This window comes from Cynocephalus volans, chromosome 5 (assembly GCF_027409185.1).
Source record: "Cynocephalus volans isolate mCynVol1 chromosome 5, mCynVol1.pri, whole genome shotgun sequence".
Taxonomy (NCBI): domain Eukaryota; kingdom Metazoa; phylum Chordata; class Mammalia; order Dermoptera; family Cynocephalidae; genus Cynocephalus; species Cynocephalus volans.
Window position 1 is genome coordinate 167067907 of NC_084464.1, and position 21969 is coordinate 167089875.

A 21969-nucleotide genomic window follows, 5' to 3' on the forward strand; every position below is an offset into this window, starting at 1 on the left:
ATTATGGGGAGAAACAGTGCAATACATATGGAACAACTTACCAGGCAGGGACTTCTCATTGAGCAGTGACACTAAGTTTATCTTTATCAGTATCTTTAATGTCAAAGCTTTCAACATAAGTTTCATTTTTATATATCAGATAATTTGAAATGAAAACTCAATTTATGTAATGTGAATGCAAATTTTCCAGTAGAGTTGATAAATGTAGGATCAAAACTATATTAAAAGTTTTGACTATCTAACAACAGTTAAATATGAGTTGTGATATTGCCTGCTGAGGGACATTTGGCTATGTCTGAAGACAGTTTTGTTGTCATAACGGGAAGTTAAAAGGTCTAGTGGAGGGCCGACCCCATGGCGCACTCGGGAGAGTGCGGCGCTGGGAGTGCAGCAGTGCTCCCGCCATGGGTTCAGATCCTATATAAGGATGGCCGGTGCGCTCACTGGCTGAGCGCGGTGTGGCCAGTCACAAAAATGACAAAAAACAAAAAGGTCTAGTGGAAAGAAACCAGAGATGGTGCTACACAGCCTACAATGCACAAAACAGCCCCAAGTATGCTGCATTTATGCATATGTGTATTATTTGTTAAAAATTTATCTTGATAGAAGCCAGCACACCTACAGATAGGAAATACTTACACATAGGATAATAGTGACTTAGATCAGAATTTTTCATTAGCCTATTATTCATTGTTACAAATCATACTTATTCTTTATACCCCTTATCCAATCTCTACCCTTCCCCTTCCCCTCCCCTTTCTAGTCACCATAGATTTGTTCTATCCATTTGATAGATTAGCTGATCCTCTTGGTTTGTTGCATAGATGATCTGTCCAGTACTGAGACAGATGTGATCAAGTCCTCCCATTATCATAAATCAGATGCTTCTTTTACTCTGTAGTGTGATTTTTGAAGAGAGTGTTGCTTTTTTTTTTTTTTTTTTTGTCTCCACTGGTGCCTCTCCTTGTGTCAATGCAGTTGGGAGTCTGGTGTATCATGCACAGTGGCTGTGACTGCTGCTATAGAGTGTAGCTGCTTTTGTAGTAGCCATGGCAATTGTGGTGGCTATGTGGGCTACCTGCATGAAAATGGTGTTTTTGGTATGCTCTGTACCTGACTGTGGCTGGGTTCATCTTCCCCTGACTGCATGCCTTAGTACCCTGGTGTGGCCCAGGGTGGTGGTGGTGGCCTTCCTAGTTCCAGCTTGGTTCAGCTTTCCCTAGCTCCAGACTTCTGGAACCTAGCGGGGCCCAGACAGTAGCAGCTGCTTGCCTAGTCATGGCTGTGTTCAGCTTCCTCTGACTCCATGCCTCATTCTAAGATGTTGTGGAGGAGCTGGGGAGGAGAAGGGAGAGAGGAAATAGGGTGGGAGGAGGGGGAATGAGGTGGAGCATGATTGAAGCTCGTGGCCTCCGTCATTCCTTCAGGGGAGGCCAGGGGGCTTCTAGCAATGGCTGGGTTGTCACTGGGCTGCATGCAGATGTTGGGGGTGTGGTTCCAGCCCTTGGACCCCAATTGCCCCAGCTCAGGAGCCTGGGGTGCTTCCTACAGCAGCTCACCGGTTGTCCCTGGGCTGGTTTTGATGTCCAGGGGATGTGGCTGAGGCCGTTGACTCACCATTGCCCCAGCTTGGGAGACCAGGGTGCTTTCTGTGGTGGCATGATGGTCATCGCTGGGCTGGTTGCAGATGTTAGGGGGTGTATCCAAGGCCCTCAGCCCTCCACTGTCCCAGCTTGGGATCCCAGGGCACTACCAGCATTTCCTCAGTGGTCGTCAGTGGGCCAGTTATGGATTTTGGGGGGGGCATAGCTGAAGCCCTTGGCACCCTACAGCCCTGGCTCAGGACCCCTTCCTGCAGCAGCTCGGTGGCCATCACTGGGCTTATGGATGTCAGGGGTGGTGGTGGTTGAGACTCTTGGTCCCCCACAGCCCCATTTCAGGGGCCAAGGGTGCTTCCTGTGATGGCTTGGTTGGATGCAGATGTTGGGGTGTGTGACTGAGGCCCTTGGCCCCTCAATGCCCTGGCTCAGGGGCCCAGGGTGCTTCCTGTGGAGGCTCAGCGGGTTATCACTAGGCTGGTTGTGGATGTTGGGTGGGCATGGCTGAGGCCCTTGGCCCGCCCACCTCTCTGGATTTGGAGCCCAGGGGCTTCCAGTCCTTCTAGGTTTTATAGGTGTTCTTTGGTGGTCTTAGACCTTGACTAGTAAAGATCAAGCTGAGGATATATTTTTTTTTTCTTCCACTTCTGTGTTGGATTACTCACTGTTCCCACTACTCAGACTCTGCACTGGAATTGATTTATTGTCTTTGGCTTACTTCTAAAATGGAGGAACTTCCCATGGGGACCAGCACTTGAGCCCTGTGGTTTAGCTAAATTGCTGCTTTGCTGCTGATTCCCTGGGAAAGGCTTTCTGTGCAGCTCATATTTAATGGTTGACCTTGTATGTACTTCCCGGCCTCATGAGGTCTGGTTCACCTGGGTTGTGTGGAAACTCTTGTCTGGGCCTGAGTCTTTTCAGCAAACTGCAACCCCAGGAATTTTATATTCCTGACCAGTCTACAGAGTGGTCCTGTGATGACTGGAGCAGATCAGCTGTCTGTGCTGTGCACCAATGTTCCCCTGCTGGGCCATCTCCCCAACTGCCCACACTCCAAACACTTCCCATAGGACAGACCACGCACTGGTTCCTTTTCAGGACTCACTGGCCTCTTAGTGGTTACTTTTTTCTGTTGTCTGTGGCTCCTCCTATATGGGTCCACAGAAACCCTGTTAGTTGTCTTGCTGACCTTGGGGCCACTAAGTCCCTCTTCTCCCCTGCCAATTTCAAGCAACTTCATACAAAGGGCACAGCTGTGGCTTTTAACATTTCTCACTCCATGTGTCCACAAGCTCCAGCCTTAAAGTGGCTGGGGCTCAAAATGATGGGAGTGATCCTTTCTTTCTCTCATTATGGCTTCTCCTGCCTTCATGAACTCCATGGGTCTCTCCTCCTCTTCCCCTGAGCTCTCGCAGCACCAGCTTGTCTGTCATTGCTTTTTAATGGTTGTAAATTTGTTGATTTGCCAGACAGAATGATGCTGGGGATCATCTATTCAGCCATCTTGACTGGAAGGCTTACCTCAGAATTTTTGATATTAAATGCCTCTTTATATTTTGTTAAATTTATTGCCTAAAGTACTGTTGGGTCTGCTGCCGGCCAACCCGAACAGCTCTAGACTCATTATCAGTCTTTCCCTTGGTGGGCAAGCAAATTGCCTGGATTCCTCTTTCCCTCCGGTCCCCGTTGGGAGGAGGTGGGGGAAGAGAGCCATGAAGAGAGGTGAGCACAGCCGCCAGCCCCAACCAGCCTGTTAAAGGACACTCAGATGCGGCGGGGGTTCTGTTGAGCAGTTCTGTTTATTATCACACAAGCACTTGCTTTTAAAGGCAAATGGGGAAGGGAGGTTTTTACATCCTTCAATCAGCTTAAAGGTTACGAGAACATGCATCCTGTCTCAATGCCTATCTATTGCAATCGTGCGGTGTTCACAAGTGTGGTGGCCAATAAGGGCTAAGGCAAGGTTCCCGCAGACACTCCCACCCTACTTCCTCCCAGCACCATCTTAGGCTGCCACGTTAATCCACTTGTAATGTCACTTAAGGTGGCATTAGTTTTTAAGGCCCGACACCTCCTGGCGCTGTCTTAGGCTGCCACATTAATACACCCTTGTGGGCCCATAATGGCACCGCTTGTAATGTCACTTAAGGTGGGGTTAGTTTTTAAGGCCCAACAAAGTACTTTGCTTCTTACCTTGTTCCCACCCTCCTATTGTAGGTGATTTGCAGGAAATTTGTATGGCCATTATTACAAAACTCTCTCAAGTAAATGTATTTTTTTCTAATGTTTGAAGCTAACACAGAGCCAGTCAGTGGGTTGAATAGAAATACTTCCATGAGAATGCACAGATCAGGCACATAACTGTTAAGAGATTAAATCTGCAATCATTTACACTGCTATGAACAGTAGTTGTTATATTCTATTTAGTGGGAAGTAGTGTCTAGAAGGAAGATGCATCCTTTATTCCTATTACTCATGTTTTTAAATGGGACTGCATAATAGATATGCTTCAGGAATATCTTTTGTTTATATCCACAGTGATGGAGTTCTGTGTTTGTATCTTGCCACTGAGGGGCAACAGAATAAATCCCAGTTTTACTTTTGTATGGCCTTGTGCATGGTTCTACTTGCACATAGGTCTGCAGATCTAGCCATGGCCCCAGAGCCTGTTTTCAATGAAGGAGCCTCCTGGAGTCTGCAGTGGTCCCTTCTCTGTCCCCAGACCCCTAATGAGGGGAGGAAACCCAGGCCCCAAGGAGGAGTAAAAGTAAGACAAAATGGGGTCCAGCATAGAACCTGAGGTGTGGCTGAATGCAGGTGTTACAGGTCCCTGTTGGGCAGAGAGGTCACTTCCACCCACACCCTTCTGTCCCCGAATCTATAGTACCAGTGGGCAGAAACTACAGCACCAGTATTTCTTTATCATTATCCACTCTGTATTATTTTCTATATTTACAGCTATAAATTTTATTCTAACCCCTTTATAAGTTTTGGTATGTCATGTTTTTGTTTTCAGTCTCAAAATGTTTCTAATTTTTTTGTATGTGGCTTTATGGCTTACTGGCTGTTTGGAGTTTGTTGTTTAATTTCCACATAATTGTGAACTACTGAAATATCCTTCAGTTTATCATTTTAATTTAAATCTATTGTAGTGAGAGAATATACTTTCTGTGATTTCAATACTCACATTTATTGAGGCTATTTTATGGCCTAGCAAATGGTGTTTTCTGGGATCCTCCCATGTGCACTTGAACAGAATGTATGTTCTGTTGTTGGGTGGTGTATTGTATGTATACATATCTGTAAAGTCATGTTGCTTTATAATGTTGTCCAGGACTCCTAAACCATTGTCAGTGCTTTGCCTAGTTTTTCTTTCAAGTAGTGAAAGTTGCCCTAAACTTCTTCAGATATTTATATAGAATAGTCTACTTCTCTCTTAACTTCTTTCCTAATTATTTTCATTTAATGTTGGGTTTCTGTGTTTGATGCTTGTGTACCTATAATTGTCATGTTGTTCTCATGACTGACACTTTTGTCATTATAAAATGTCCCTCTTTATCCCCAGTAACACTTCTGTTTTAATATTTATTTTGCCTGATATTAGTATGGCCAGCCAGTGTAGCTGTCTTTGGGTTCTGTTTACATTGCATATCTTTTGCCATCCATTAACTTTCAACCTATTTGTGTCCTCGAATTTAAAATGTTTTTCCTATGCACAATATTTAGTATTTTCTTGTTTGTATTTTTAAAAAATTCATTCACACCATTCCTGCCTTTTAAAAATTTTATTTTATTTTGATTGACAGATCATAACTTTAAATGTTCACAAGGTACGATGTGATGTTTCAACACATGTATATATTGTGAAATGATAAAATAAGACTGGTTAACATTCACTACATCACATACTATTTCATGGTGAGAACATTTAAAATCCACTGTTAGCAACTTTGAAATATGCAATGCATTACTCTTAGCTATATTCACTATGCTGTGCAGTACATCACCAGAAGTTATTCATCCTGCCAAATTGAAACTTTGTACCATTTGAACAACATGCCCAAATTTACCCTTGACCCCCAACCTAACCCTCAGCTTCTGGTTATCTCAATTCTATTTTCTATTTCTCTTAGTTTGACTTTTTATAGACTACATATAACTAAAGTTATGTGGTATTTGTTTGTTCTTGAGCCTGGCCTATTTTACTTAACACGATGTCCTCTAGATTCAGCCATCTTGCCACAATTGACAATGTGTTTTTTCCTAAGGCTGAGTAGAATTCCATTTTTATATGCATGACAATTATATTTATCTTAGTCTGTTTTTGTTGGTATAATAGAATACCTGAGACTGGGTAATTTATAAATAACAGAGGTTTATTTGACTCACAGTCCTGGGGACAGATGCATCTGGCATGGGCTTCAGGCTGCTTCTTCACATGGTGGAAAGTGGCAGGCAGCCAGTGGGTACAAGCTGATCACAGGGTGAGAGGAAACAAGAGAGCAAGAGGAGGTGCCAAGGTCTTTAAAACAACCAGCTCCCACGGGGACTAAAAGATCGAGAACCCACTCACTAACCCTCCTCCCCCAGGGAGAGCATTAATCCATTCATGAGGGACCCGCCCCCATGACTCAAACAGCTTCCAGCAGTGCTGTATTGGGGATCAGATTTCCACATGAGTTTTGGTGGGGACAACACATACAAACTCTATCAGTTTTATCTGTTCATTTCTGTTGTTTTGATATATTGCCTGTTAAGAATAAAGGTGTAATGAGCATTGGAATGGTGACAACTCTTTGACAAACTGATTTCTATTCATTTCAATGTATACTCAGAAGTGGAGTTGTTAGATCTATGGTAGATTTATTTTTAGATTTTTGAGAAAACATTACACTTATTTCCAAAATGGTGATCTAATTTACAGTCCCACCTACAGTTCATGAAGATTTCTCTTTTCTTCACATGCTCATGAAATTATCTATCATCTTTTTGATAATAGCCATTCTAACAGGTGTGATGTGTTCTCATTGTGGTTTTTAAATTGCATTTCTCAGCATCAGGGAACTTGAGGATTTTTTTCATACTTCTACTTGCCATTTCATGTCTCCTTTTGTGAAATGTCTATTCAGGATCTTTGCTCATTTTTGAAAAGGGTTATATATTTTTTTGTTATCAAGTACTTTGAGTCTTTTATATGTTTTGTGTACTAACCATTTATCAGACATACAGTTTGCAGATATTTAAATCTGTGATGTCTTCTCACTTTGTTGTCTCATTTTCTGTGCAGAAGCACAAGTTACTCTAAATACCAGTTTGTGCATGTGATTTATTTATTCTCATTCAGTGTATTCTCTAATTTCCACTGGATAAATGTTTTGATAGTGTATCAAAACTTCCTGTCTAACACAGGTGTGATTAACCCATCTCATAGATAGAAAACTGAGAGGTTGAGTTTTAGGTTTGTTGCTCTAGGTCTCAGGCTGGCTGTAGAATCTGTCCACCATGCTGTATTCTCCCATTTTCCATGGAAACCACATTATCCAGTCTGGAAGCCTGGGTGGGCCACTCTCACTAACCACGTCCTGTCACTGACCTACCTGATGTGGGAGCCTGTCCAGAGAAGAAATCTCTTTGTACTTAATTCAATGTATTTGGTCCCAGGAGGTGCACACCTTGACTCCCTTCATTGATTTTCATTGAGTTTCTTCATATAGGGGCATTTGAAATCTACCTGAAGTACACACATCTGAAGACAAGTTTGATCAACTTTCTGCACATGAAGAATTACTCACATATTCCTGTTGAAAATGCCAGTTATATATCTTGTACCCATATGTGGACAAACTACACATTTCTATTTCTCAGCAAACCAGTGGGAACTACAGCATTAAACTGACTGGCTTTGGATTCCAGCTTGTTCACCCTCTTTTTAAAAAAATAATGAGGGTCTGGTGGGTTCTAGACTCTCTGGACTCATGGCAAGAGCATCTCAGGCCTTATCTCTCTGCTTTGGGGGACCAGAATATGAACAATCCAGAGACCAGGAGGTTTGGGAAGCATTCTGACCCAGCCCACTGGCAGAGTCAAGCCAAGGCTTTATCCAGTTTCAGGACCCTAGAAATGTGTTACGGTTCTTCCTTCTTAAGACATTCCTTTGGTCTCCTAAGATATTTTTAAAATGTTATTGAAACCAATCCCCAAAGGAGTCATCATTAACAATATATAGTAATAAAACTAACTCCTGGTTTAATTTCATTACATATAATAATTCACAGAAGGCAGAATTGTCTGTCCTTGCATCAGGCACATTTCCTTCTGTGGGTGGGATACCTCAATTTGGGCTTCCAAATGTTTAGTCAGTGGACAGAAGGAGGCCAATGTGGATTTGGATGTTTGACTGCTCTGTTAGCAATACATAATGAGTCTAAAGCTGATCAATGGAATATTCATTGTACTAGTCCCCACCCACTACATCAAGGGGTCAAGTGTGTTTTGCTTGGTGAATTATGGAATTCTAGATTAGCTTCCTTTAGCAGATCTCTTCAACCACATATATTAGACACTAATGAAGGAATGATAAGAAACCTAGCAGCTGCGCTATGAATTTTTGCAGATTCCATTGTAAAAGCTATTGCTGAGCAACAGCACATTAACATCTCTAGCCAGGGTAGCCTCAGATAATAGAATTGTTCTTGATTATTAGCTCAAGATGTTGTCTATGTTATTGCTAACACTACATATTGTGCCTTAGTAAACTCCTCTGGGGCAATTGAGATTCAGTTGCGTAAAATAAGAGAACAAGCCACAAGGCTACTGTAAGCCTCACCTAGTTCTCCACTGCCATTGGGTTTATTTAATCAAATGCCTTTAAGTCTAATTAATGGCTTAAAACCATTACACATCCTGGAATGGTCATGTTTCTGGTATTTTTACTTTGCATTTCTTTTTTAAGCTGTGTACTCATTTATTAAGTCTGTATAGAAATGCCATTCCTGACAAAATAATGTTTGCCTAGTGCTGTGAGATAACAAATGCCTAAAAATTACATAAATCAAACTTAAAGATAAAATCCAGACAACCCAGGCCAAAAGGAACTGTTTAAGTCCTCTTCATTTCTCACATGTAATTAGAAGGCTCCTGACACTGACTTACAGCAGTTCATTACCCCCAATTTGAGACCAGATCCACTGACTGGAACATGTTTATCCCAGAAACAAGGGGCACATAAAATCTGACATTAGACCTATTTATCAGTGATGATTTCAAATAAAGCTCTTGATGAAAGGGGAAAATATATAAGTTGATGAAATTAATTTCTGTAAAAGACAGAAAAATTAGAGCCAGAAAATGCACAAGAGGTCGGGGCTCATGCTTGCTTGTCTGAGGTAAGAATTTTTCCAAGGACCTTCTAGACTTCAAGGATAAACTCACTTTTGGCTTTTCTACTCCTGATTCCCCACCTTTAATTATGAAGGTCCTTCTTTCCCATTCCAGCGAATGTCTCTCAAATCTGTCTGTCCTTTGACTTCCCACTACCCCGATAAGAAACTCATTTCTCCCTGGACTACTATGCTAGCCTGCTAATGTAGAACACTCCCACTCTCTCTCCCCTTCGATCACTCCCTCACAGTGGTGATAGGCTTTTCTTCCTCAAACACATCTATTTATCTCCCTACTTAGAAAGCTTTCTAAGTTTACAGCATAGTACAGAGTACACCGTCTGCATGAATCCTTCCCTATCTCCCCCTTCAGAACAATTTCCCCATGCTCCAGTTCTTCATCAATCCTGCCACTGCAGCACGCATCACAGAATTCCTTACTTTTTTTTTATTTAGTTGTGTACGTGACTCACTCCCCAACTAGACTATAAACTCCTTGAATGTAGTGGCTTATATTACTCCTCTTTATATCCCATATAGCAACTAGCCCGGTGCCTTGCACGTGAAATGGGAGCTCAATAAATACCAGGATGAACTGCAAGTGATTAAACAATACTACACCCAGACAAACTAAAGAAAATGAGAATCTTTAAAAGCCCATTTCAATACTGGGTTGTTTTCTAATGGAAACCTTTCATATCAAACGTTCATTCATTCAACCATATATTTAGTACCTATTATATACTAGACACAAGATGCCTACCCTCATGCAGCTTGTATTTCAGTGTGGAGATTAAAAAACAAGTATATAGATAAATTGAAACATAATTATAAAACATATATAGGATGCTATCACAGAATATAAATTAGGAGTAGGGCTAGAGGAAGTGATTTTGATAAGGTGATCAGGGTAGTCCTCTGAAAAAGTGACATCTGAGCTAAGATCTGAAGTAAATGCCTAAAATTTGATACTACGCTGCAGGAGAAATGTCTAGTGAATCATGTGTTCCTTGTAATTTTTGCAAAATAAACTTACTAAGAGATCATGTATGTTAATTTATTGGTAGTTTAAAAAAACATCGATATGAATCAATATAAGAAGGATTTAAAATTAGATTATAATACATACAAAAACATGAGTAAGAAGTAACAAACTACATTAGTTCATTATTCCTAAGTAGAAAATAAAGCTTTACATCTATTTCAACATATATATTCAAATTTTTAATTAATACATACATTTTTCTGAAAGAAAACAAGACTTTAGTACTTACCCTTACTTTAATAACTCCATGTTGTATAGGTGGTGATGGGTGGTTAACAAGGACTAACACTGTATCTGCTTGGATAAGCTTGTCCATCACATCTTCAAGCATAACATCAGACAGGATGAGAACTCCACTTAATAGTTCATATAACCCACAGCATATAGGTACCAAACAGTCTTCAGTTACACTAAAACAGAACCCAATATAAGTGAGAAAAGTTCATGAATTACCTTAGGAACTGTGCTAAGGAGAAATAATTTTCACATGTGAAACATGTTCAGATAAGAAACACTTCCTAATTTAACTGTAATTAACAAAGTAACCACATCATTTTATCACTGATATTTTTAGTCATATAGTCTACTAAACACTATTCTATTCTACCTGTGATATCTAATACAGTAGTCACTGCTACTTATGCTGTTTAAACTATTTAAAATTAAATAAAAATTCAGTTCCTCAGTTCCACTAGCCATGTCCCAAGCACTCAGTAGCACATATGGCTAGTGTCTACTCTACTGGACAGCACAGACAAAACATTTCATCATCACAGAAAGTTGCACTGGACAGTGCTACTTGAGATGCTATTGGAAACAATAATAAATCTTATAACTTCTCTGAACTAAAGAATTTTTCTCTAATAACTAGAAGGCATTAAATAAACCAAAAGAGATTTTTTCTTTGAGAGCTAGTTATGGTTTAACCTTTGGTTAAATATGGGAAAGGCTAGCCCAAGGCTTGCAATAGTGCTGTGGCTTTGCTGTAATGAGGCCAGTCCTTTAGGTAATCTGGTCAGCACGGGCAGGACTCATCCCTAGGACTGTCACTGTCTGATCTGGGTTCTGCTCCCAACTTTTTATGATCTACTTTGACTACTGGAAATCCCAATGTTCTTTTTGGGACACCATTGACACACACTTGGGCTAAGAGGACAGCTTCCATTTCACAAAAGATTTTTGCAGACTCACAGCTACTGATGAATGTATTCTCTTTGCCTTTTTTCAGTATGTTGAAACTCCCCAAAGCACTCTGTTTCTTTAGTTGGGTAGTAACAAAGTATCTGCAATATTTTGTAACTTGACAATATTATGACCCAAACTTCCAGTCAGTTTTCATGGCTGCATTGGTGGTGAAGAAAGAAATGCTGGTAGGCTTCTGGAATGCAGCATGTGGGCAGCCATCTGTTGTGGTATAATATTGGAGGAACTGTTTCCTGGTAAGAGCAGGCAGATTTTTAAGTGGGACCATTTCTCTTCTGCACAATAAGTCACAACCACAGCAAGAGAACATTTATCTAGCACTGTTAAAGAATCCACATAGGTTAATTTCCCTAGTAACTAATGCTTAAAATTCTTAAATGCCAAACTATCTCTCTTTTAACCACTTTCTTTCACAGTATTCCAAAAACAAATGTCTTTTCTTGTCTCCTTAACAAAATATAATATTGACTGAATAATTCAAACACATTAGGATTAATGGTTCTATTGTGGTGAAATTAAGTGAATGAAGTGAAGCTTAGTTTAATCTCAGGATGCAGTCACTAGGATGCAGTTTGACAAGTGGAAAGAGTGTGGGCTTTGAAACTATATGTAACCAGATGCAAATGACAGTGCTGTTAGTGAGGTGGCCTTAGCTAAATTGCGTACTTGTACCAAATGAGGGTTACTTTCTACAAATGTAAAATGAGCGTTCATAATATCCACTTTGCAGTGTTGCTTTAAGGATTAAGTGAGAGCATATTTGTGATGCACCTGCACACTGCCCAGTATATGACAGGGTCTCAATAAATGGTAGTGCTTGTTCTTATTATGAGACTAAAGGGCTGTAGACAGTTCTCTCTCCTCCATTTCTGCAGCTACTTCTTGCTGCTATTGGAGAGTTGTAACAGTTTTCTCTTTTCTTGCTACAGTTATCCAGTGTTACTTCTTATAGTCTATAGAGGAGGAGACCAGAAGAATCACTCTCCTTGTAAGTATAGTGTGAGAGTAGTGCATGCTACCTTTAGTGGATCGAATTACGTCACCCCCAAACTCACTGAAGCTTGAATTGTGTCTCCCAAGTTTTATGTATCAGAAACTTGGCCCCCACTGTGACTGTTAAGAGGTTGGGGAGTCCTATTATGGTCATTGAAAGGTGAAGCCCTGCAGAGGTGATTGGATTGTAGGACCATGTTGTAGTGAATGGATTGATAATGGTGGTCAGGAGCATGGTTCTGAGGGTTTTAAAAGAGAGGAAAGTCTGTCTCTCCTCTCTCTACTCCTCCATTTTTCAATGTGATACCCTGCCATCACTCAAGTCTCCACTAAAGAAAGCCTTCATTAGATGTGTTCCCTGGACTTTGGACTTCCCAGACTCTGAAAATGTAAGCAATGAGTTATTTTCTTTATAAATCACCCATTCCAGGTATTTTGTTATAAGCAATAGAAAGGGATAAATATACTACTCGAGGTGTGGTCCATGGACCAGCAGCACAGAATCAGCACCACCTGTGAGATTGCTAGAACTTCACATTTTCAGGCTCCACCCTAGACCTAGTGAATATGTAGAAGGGAGGGTCCCAGGAATCTGTGTTTTAACAAGCTCTACAGGTGATTTTTTTGCATGTTAAAATTTGAGAAGCACTGATATAGATTACATAAGCATTGAATGAACTACTTTAGAAGTAGGCTTTGTGGCAATAAAATAGGTCCATGGCTCAGAAGATTTCCAGCTATTTCTGAATTTTGGCTGGAGAGCTAAAGCTACCAAAAGATTCCATTCAGAAGACAGAAAAAATAGGCACATGATTGAACCTGAAAATGTTTCAGAGTGATGCATTTGATTTATAAAGAGATCCTATAGATAGAATAGAGAGTGTGATATGAGGGTTGTACAAGTGCTTGTAAGCATTCCTGCTGATGATAAAGTCCAGGACAGGTGTGGGCAGATTGCTAGATAAGGAAAGGCGGCAGGCCCCGAATCAAGGAATGTGAGGCTGGAGTACTGGATGGCCATTCATATGGCAAGTGAAGTTGTCTAGAATGATTTGTTTAGGTAGAAAGAAGAGAGAAAGACAAAAAAAAGCTTTTGAAAAAAATGGAAAATTAAATCAGAAGCTTAATAAAAGACAAATGACTATGGTAAGAGGAGCCAGAGAATGCCCAAGTAAGAAGGCATGAGCCTCACTTGTTTTTTAAGTTCTCCTGAGGACCTGTGCTGTAGAGTATTCATAAAACAAATGTACTTCACAGGGCCTGGTTTTCCAAAGCCTTCCAGTTTCAAATATTAACCTTACAAAAAACAGGAAATTTTCCCCAGGCTATTTAGTCTCTGTGGTTAGATAAAGAATGGTAACACAGCAGGCTGCTGGCTCAAAGACAGACTAGTTACTGATTGATATGTAAAGTTACTGGGAAGCTGCCGGAGGGAGAAGGAATGTTTGCTAAATCAAGACTGTGTTAGTGGATCACTTAATTGTCTAATAGAGTGTCATCTGACTTGTTTTTACTGAATGTTACCAGTTTCTATTGTTAAACTTGTTAAACTGTACTTAGCAAAACCCCACCTATGTCTCTTCCTGTAATTCCTTGGTCTGGATAATATATGCAGGAAGAGAACCCCAATTTGTGGTTAATTTCCCAAGTGAAAGGAATGCCTCGCTGTTGAGGGCAATCAGAGATTAACCCCTTTCTGGGGCATCTCACTGCTCAGAAGAGATGGGCTTTGAATAATCTTTGGCAGCTCCATCACCCAGGGGAAAAGGGGTGACAAATCCTTGGGAGGCAAAGCAACACTGTTCTAGGTCTCTTGTTAAATTGAGTGTGAGTTACTGATACCAGAAAGCAGTGAAAATGGATCCCTTACATATATTCTACAATTTTAAAGTTTAATCTTCTATTTATTTAGTCTGAATATCAGGTGTTGATATATTGCTAAAACATGTATGATTGAATTGCCTGTAAATATTCAGATTTATAATGGGAAGGGTTGTGATTTCATTTTTGCTATTTTTACCTTCAGGTGGTGAAACAGTAAAACCCTATGGATTTATTTCCATAAATCCAGGGCTAGTCAGGGACTTTCCTCTGCTGTTGGAATGCCTCAGGTATACACGATTGATTTTACTTTCTCCTGAAAAATCCTGCTATCTAGAATCAAAAATTTTTTTGAGACATCAAAATTTAGAAAAAGGATAAAACAAAATATAGCTTCAAAAACAATTAGATTTTGACAAAACAGATGTACAAGGAGAAAAAAATATGGGAAACTTTATACTAATGCACACTTATGTGAGTTATTGTACTCTATGATTTCTTACTACAGATTATTGTTGTTGTTTATTATTACTGGCCACATTAACTTTTCTTTGAATTTCAACTGCACTTAGTTATTTCTATGGTTTAATACTTAAATGTTCATTTTTTTTATATGTTATGATTTCTCAAGGACATGGTTCTTCTGTCTAGTCCTTGAGGATGGGACTGTGTCTTATGTTTTCACACATCCCCTTCAGGGTCTAACATGACCCCTAGACTATTACTCCCAGCTTAACCTTCCTCTCTGAGCTTCACACTTGTAAATTCGATGGCTTGGTTTCTTCATGTACCACAGATGCAACCAATCTACATCGGCATCATCTTTTTGCCCTCAATGCACTCCCCGTGTGTTCTCTGCTTAGTTTGGCAGAAGCCCGCTCCGCATGCACAACTGGAGCCACCGTCAACAACCACCTTTCCTTTATCCACGGCGAGTCACTCGCCAGGTTCTACAGACTTTATTTCCTGCATCTTCAACTCTTCTCATCCCCACCGCAGTGCTATAGTGCAGGCTTTATCATCTCTCTCACCTGATTACCATCATGGATTTCTAAATGGCATCCCTAATGGACATCTCGTCACCCTCAAATCCTCACAGCTACCAGAGTTCTCTCTCTCAAAGGTTGACTCCTGCTTAAAACCTGCCAGTAGCTTTCTGCTGCCTCCTGACCACCTTGGATAAAGCCCAAGCTTCTTGTACACAAGTATCTCCATGATTTGTCACCAGGCCGCTCTCCAGCCCAGCTTCTTACATGACATTTCAACAATGCCAACTTCTCATGGCTCCCTGTTGTTTCCTTTACCTGGAAGGCCTTCCCTTGGACTCCCAGGCATCCTTTCAGACTCAGAGCCACAATCACCTCCTGCAGGAAAGGCCCCGTCTGCCCTCATCATGTTCTGTGCTACCAGAATATGAAATATTGACTTCTCGCTATGCTTTCCACATGGTGTGGGGCAATTATCTGTTTATGTCTCTCTCCCCTCGGCTAGGCTGTAGGCCTCTTCACATTCCATTCATTTTCGTGACTACCCAGCTCCCAGAATCTCACACAGCACTTTATCCACTAAATGTGCTGAGCCCACCACAAAGATAAGCCATCTAATTTCATTTGCACTTTTACAGCTGCTCAGTCACTTCATTCGTGTATTACATTTCTTAAAATGGCTGTTGACAACCAGTTTTCCACTCTCAGTTTACTACCTGGCTTTCTCACAGGTTCACTCTTGCTTGCTTTCTTACCACATTACAGTTTCCTAGTTCTTTAAAAACTCTGATTATTCCATCTTTCTCTTATACTGACTCCTCTTTCTTGTCCCACTCTCTAAACAGTCATGTTACCAGTAGTTCTGTCCTTAGCTTCCTCTTTCCTTCTCTCTCAAAACACTTTTCTTCAGTGGCCTCATCTATTCTCAGGGCTTCAGCTCACTTCTACATGGGTAGTTCCTTGTAACTCCCCCCACATTATAACCCTCCTTTCCAGTTGTCTGCTAGATAATTATGCTACGAATAACTACATGGCACTTCGAATGCAACATGTCATTACAGTGTCCTCTTTCCCTAACATCCCAGAGCCATCCTCCTACCTTCCCATTTCTCCACTTACCCCTCCTTCCAGTTCCACTGCTACTATGCCCAGATTCTATTATTTTGTTTCTTACACAGTACTATAATTGGTCTTACTTAACTTAGTTTCTTATTACTCTATTCTACTGCAACAATTTACTTACATCATATCCCTTTGCTCAAAACACTTTCAATGACCTCTAACTAGAATGCAAGTTCAAATTCTCTGGCCTTACATTCAAGGACCCATTTATTATGCCCTTATGGGAAAAAATAAATACATGATAATCATAAACTATATTTATGGCATAATTTTTCATTTCTCCTTTGTAGATCCCCTATACAAAGGTAGAATTCATTAGTCCTTATTTTTTCCCTTTCTATTTTTCCTCCCTTTAAGTTATTCTCTCTGCTAATTCTTCAGACTACCTATCAAATGCTACCCAAATTCTTTAATGCCCATGTCAGAAATTGTGTGATCTATTAAATATTCTCTCTCCACCGAGGTCTGATAAAACCCTCTCCCCTTTTGAAATCTCATTTGTTGTTCTTTTGTGTCTATTAGGTACTTACCAAATATTGTTTTGTATTGTAATTGTTTGAGTGCATGTCTCCTCTCTCCTCTTGGCATTTAGGCTCCCTGAAGGCAGAGACCATGTCTGCTTCATTCTATAACCCTCTGCCCTGTTCCAACCCCAGGATGTAATTAGAAAAGTTTCTAGTACAGAGAAGCCATTGAATGAATATAAATCAAGTGTGAAGAATAAAATGAGGGTACAGATAGCCAAGCTCCAACAAAAATGACTGTACCTATCTATGTGCAAAGAAAAGGAGAAGTTTGTGGGGTTGTGACAAATGAAAGTATTAGTACAAACTGCTAAAAGGAAATTGAAGGTAACTCAATAATTCCAAGTCTGGAGGCAATCCACAGATTTCTGCTATAATTTTCACAAATGATCTACACACCTCTCGGGGCATGGATGGAAGCTGCCCCTCTTTGTGTTCCTGAAAAAATAAAAATCAACTCTCTCTAGATTTAAAGACAGCTGCCAACTTAACTAAGATTTTTCATTTAAGCAAGATATTCTTAATAAGATAGAATTCCATGGGTTTGCTACTCTAGTCTGACCATATTTACCATTGAGCTGCTATTTCTCAATTTAAGCAAACTTGCTATCAAAAATTCACTAAAACTGAGGGCAACTTATTTCTGGTCCATTTATCTTGACTAACTGAGGCAAGGTTATATTACAGCACTCACGAGCATGGACTCAGAAGCCAAAGTGCCTAGGTCTGCATTCTGGCCCCTCCACTCACACTGGCTGTGTGGTCTTAGGTATGTTATTTAACATCTCCATGCCTCAGTTTGTCTATAATATGGGATAATATGAGGTACCTCAAAACGTTCATGGAAAAACAGAATGGAAAGATAATATGAATTTTTCCATGAGTTTTTTGAAGTGCCCTTGTACTAGTGCTACTTCACAGGTTATTATAAGGATTAAATGACATAAACTATTAGAACAGTGCCTCACATAGTAAGCTCCATATAAATATTGCTTCTGTTAGTACTATCATTACTACTATTAATACTACTACTTCTTTTTCTTCTGCTACTACTATCACCACCGTCACCAGCACCACTACTGCTACCACTACTATGGGAACAGGAGGAAAAATTTCTGATAGATGAAACTAGTTACATCAACATAATGTGCTCCAGATTACAAAGCTCTTTCTCACAAGAGCTCTGTGAGAGGTTTTATCCCTCATTTCTAGAATATGAGGCTCAAAGTGGTTATTTGACTAGTTTAAACCACAGAGAAAATAAGTAAGTAGTACAAGTAAAATTCAGACTCAGGCCTCTGAACTCTTTCTACCACATCATCTACTGCCTGGAATAATGCGACTTCGTAGAATGCCAAGTAATTACTAAAAATAAAGAGGGATATAAATAAATTGTTTAGATCCTCCAATTCCGCCTCACCAGTGGGTAGCAGAAGCCTCTAGATCAAGGGTACGGGAGGTAAACCTCCTCGTCTTCCCTGTCCCTATGTCCAAATACACGTCCCTACATCCACTCTTCTTCACTTACTCTTGCGTATTGCAGAGTCAGAGGACTTATGTTAGTTCTGAAACAATTTAGTCCGACTACCTCAGATTTAAGAAGAGAATGCTGAGTCTACAGAATAAAACATAAAACCCCTGAAACTCCCACTTAAAGAGAATCAAGATCTATTAATTCTCTTAATATATTGTCTTTCATATTTGCTCCCTATTTTTACATTCCCATTCTTATCACCTTTATTCAGGTTCTTTATGTTGTTCTCACAAACTAATAAAACTGCCTCACGTCCAATACACTACCAATTTATTAATCTTCCTGAAATACCATAAAGACTCTGAGACACCTTAAAGGCAAAGACTAAGTTCATTTCTTTATATACTTCCCACAATACCTAACATAAAGCTATGCTTAGTACATAGCTATTAATTTCAAAAATGAGGTGTTTGAAGGAAGAAGAGTAAAGAAATATACTTTTCAGGAAAAGGAATTGGTACCAAGATTTTTCTAGCATTTTTATAAATAATATGGAAGTGAAAACACTAAAAATATTGAAAATATTGAAATCTCCAAGTTTATAAGTGTTACTTTTCTGACATGAAAAGACAATAAGAACAACCACTATAGTATGAACTTACAAAAAAATTGGCCAATATACAAAGAAACAGATTTAGAGGAAAACTGATGCATAAATGATGCATAAAACATTCAGTAAGCAGGGGCCTGAGCGACCACCACATCGTATTTCTGAAGACAACAGTTTAATTTACCACAGAGGCCAAGAAAGGAAATAAAATGTTTTCATTTTTTTTAGAGTTCATTCATTTCACAAATATTTTTGGGTGCTTATGTGTGCCAGGTACAGTGTGATCAACAAAAAATATATCCCTGTCCTCGGGAGGTTGACAGAGGAAACCTGTTTATAATCTCATAAACAACATAAAACTAATAAGTTACATGTGCACGGAGTGCGAGTAAGTTCATAAAAAGGGGAAGGAGTTAACTTAGACGGGAAGGGCAGAGAAGGCTTCTCCCTGGAAGTAAGTTTTAAGTTGTGCATGAAGAATCAGCAGGAGTTGGCCAGGAAAGAATGAGATCAGAAACTTTTAAGGCAAAAAGAATGTGGTGCACTTGAGGTGGAAAAAAGCCTCACTTGTGTAGGAAGGAAAGAAAGCCGGGAGCGCCGAGTGGTATAAGATGAGGCAGGAGGGCAGCCAGGTCACAAAAGCCTTCCTATGGATGTTGTCACAGACTGTGGATTTTAGCCCAACTACAATGAGAAACCCCTAGTGCCACTGAAGCAAAGGCGCTAAAAACATAAATCATTACTGATCCCACGGAACATCTATAATTATCTAACTTGACAAAGTTCTACTAGATGCCTCATACATTAAAAAAAAAAAAAAAAAAAACTTGGAAAACAGTCCAATATACCAACCAAGCAGATAAAAAGGCCATCTATTAAGACAGAGAAAAAAAATTTAACTAGAACCCAGGCCACAGCACAGACACCACAATATAACTGGTAAATTTAGTGCCATATTTTAACATAATGTTTTGGATATATTTTCAAGATGCTAATTCTAGCATATAAAATAGACCTTCAGCAAATTCGCATTTATTAAAATAATACATATTTGTAAGGTGTTATTTAAGGGACACGGAACAAGTTGAAATTCATCAACTATTGTTGCTGTTCAAGAGACCACAAAATTATTACTATATCCCAACATAAAGAAACATCTCAAAAATTCAGTAGTAGTTGTTCTTTTGTAACTGAGTTAGGAACGATGACAATGTAAAGATTAAGGTGTAAGGGGCAGGAGTTGAAAAACTCCCATTTCTTGAAAGAAGACAACCAGGAGAACAGAGAGGATGAAAAGGAGGAAAAAAATCCCATTGAAAGTCCCACAAGGGCCGAGCCTGTGGCGCACTCGGGAGAGTGCAGCGCTGGGAGCGCAGTGAAGCTCCCGCCGCGGGTTCGGATCCTATATAGGAATGGCCGGTGCACTCCCTGGCTGAGTGCCCGTCACGAAAAAGACAAAAAAAAAAAAAAAAAAAAAAGAAAGTCCCACAAAAATCTGATATCCATAGCACAGAGTTATTAATCAGAAACAACTACAAAAAACATATCTAAAAGTAAAGTAACACGAAAAGTACCTGCAAAACCTGACAGGTCAGTAGAAAGGGATGAACCACTCGAGCTTTCAATAACTTTCAATAACGGCTTAATGTTCAACATCTGCTGGTGGTGATCTGCTTGGATGAGGACTTCCAAAGCCGCGAGCAGGGTTTCCCAGACACCTTGCTGAGAAAATAAACACACTCCAATTAGCACACAGTTACTGAAAAACATGCTGCATGCTTTTTAGAACACACACAATGTAACAATTTAACACTGTGTATATATTTAGTGTCAAAGATTAAATTTGTCTGAAAAAAAATCATAAGATTTATTCTCTACTGTTTTTTTGTTGTCAACACGTCATTTCTAAACACCTATGTTGAATGCAATACTGTCTTCAGTACTTTAGTACGCTACTCTTTCTGTGACGTTAGATGATATGTATTTTCAAAAGGTGAATGATCTAGAGAGAATTACTCAAATTAGAGAAGCCTACACATGACCAATATAATTGTTTTCAAATAATTTATGTTCAAATAGTGTTATCAAAAATGTATAAATTTCAATGCTAATTGGCATATGCATTTAGCAAAATAATTTTAGAATAGTACTAAATTGAAAAGTCACAAACTATGTGAAAATTCTGCATTTTTGGATTTATTTCTCAGTCCAAATAATAAAATTCTCTACACAATTACAAACTGCATCTTCAAAGATGCATCCTTTAAAGGTGCTTTAAAATGCTCCTGCCAGGGCCGGCCTGTGGCTCACTCAGGAGAGTGCGATGCTGATAACACCAGGGCCATGGGTTCGGATCCTATATAGGGATGGCTGGTTAGCTCACTGGGTGAGCGTGGTGATGACAACACCAAGTCAAGGGTTAAGATCCCCTTACCGGTCATCTTTAAAAAAAAAAAAATGCTCCTGCCATATCCAATCAACCTTAAATCATCCACAATACTAGAGAAAAAGAACTTACATAGACAACTAATATTGAAAAATAAACTTCACCTCACCTTGATACCCTAACTGACCTTTCAACAAAGCAGTTAACAAGAAGCAAAATTAACCAGCTTGGGTTGCAGGTCTTAGTATTTCTCCTGCCATTATTGGACAGTAATGAACAATGAAAAGGCCAAGGAATTGATGGACTTAATCACACGACTCTGACCAAGGCCTCTCTCTTCACAGATGGAGCTAAGATGCCCTAAAAGAAAAAGCCACATGAAAACTGGGAGACAAGGCAGCCTAAGTAGGAAAACCCGATTCAAACAGGTTTGAAAAATAGTGCCAGTGTAAACAAATCACCACCAACAACAAAACAACAAAAATCAAACTCAGCTCAAAAACAATTAATTAGATAAATATTTCAAATCCAAGTGTTTTATTACTTTTGAATTCAATAAAAAATGTTTTTTATCAGAAAACTCCAAATTTGCTTGTTCTTTCAAAATACTAAATAAGTTCATTATCACTCATTATTCAGGTTAGATTTCCCAATCTGCAACTGAGCATATTCTTTATTATATATTTATACTGCCTTTGATCTAATTTGTTTACGTATGCTACCCCTACATTTATTTGCTTTTGTAAAAGAAAATATAACTTTAACATGCATAATTTGCATTCTGTTGTGAAAGTCTGTCTAAAAAACTGTGTAAAAAGCTCGGGGTCG

General features: G+C 39.6%; 1 protein-coding gene across 1 annotated transcript in view; it reads left to right on the plus strand.

The window, feature by feature from the left end:
* Positions 1-21668, plus strand: part of LOC134378511 (zinc finger protein ZFP2-like) — a 38488-nt gene extending 16820 nt beyond the window's left edge. Inside the window, exons 4-5 of the transcript XR_010023651.1 lie at positions 12155-12213; positions 21486-21668. The gene's annotated coding sequence lies outside the window, so the exon portion shown is untranslated. The remainder of the gene's footprint in view (positions 1-12154; positions 12214-21485) is intronic.
* The last annotated feature ends 301 nt before the right edge of the window (positions 21669-21969 follow it).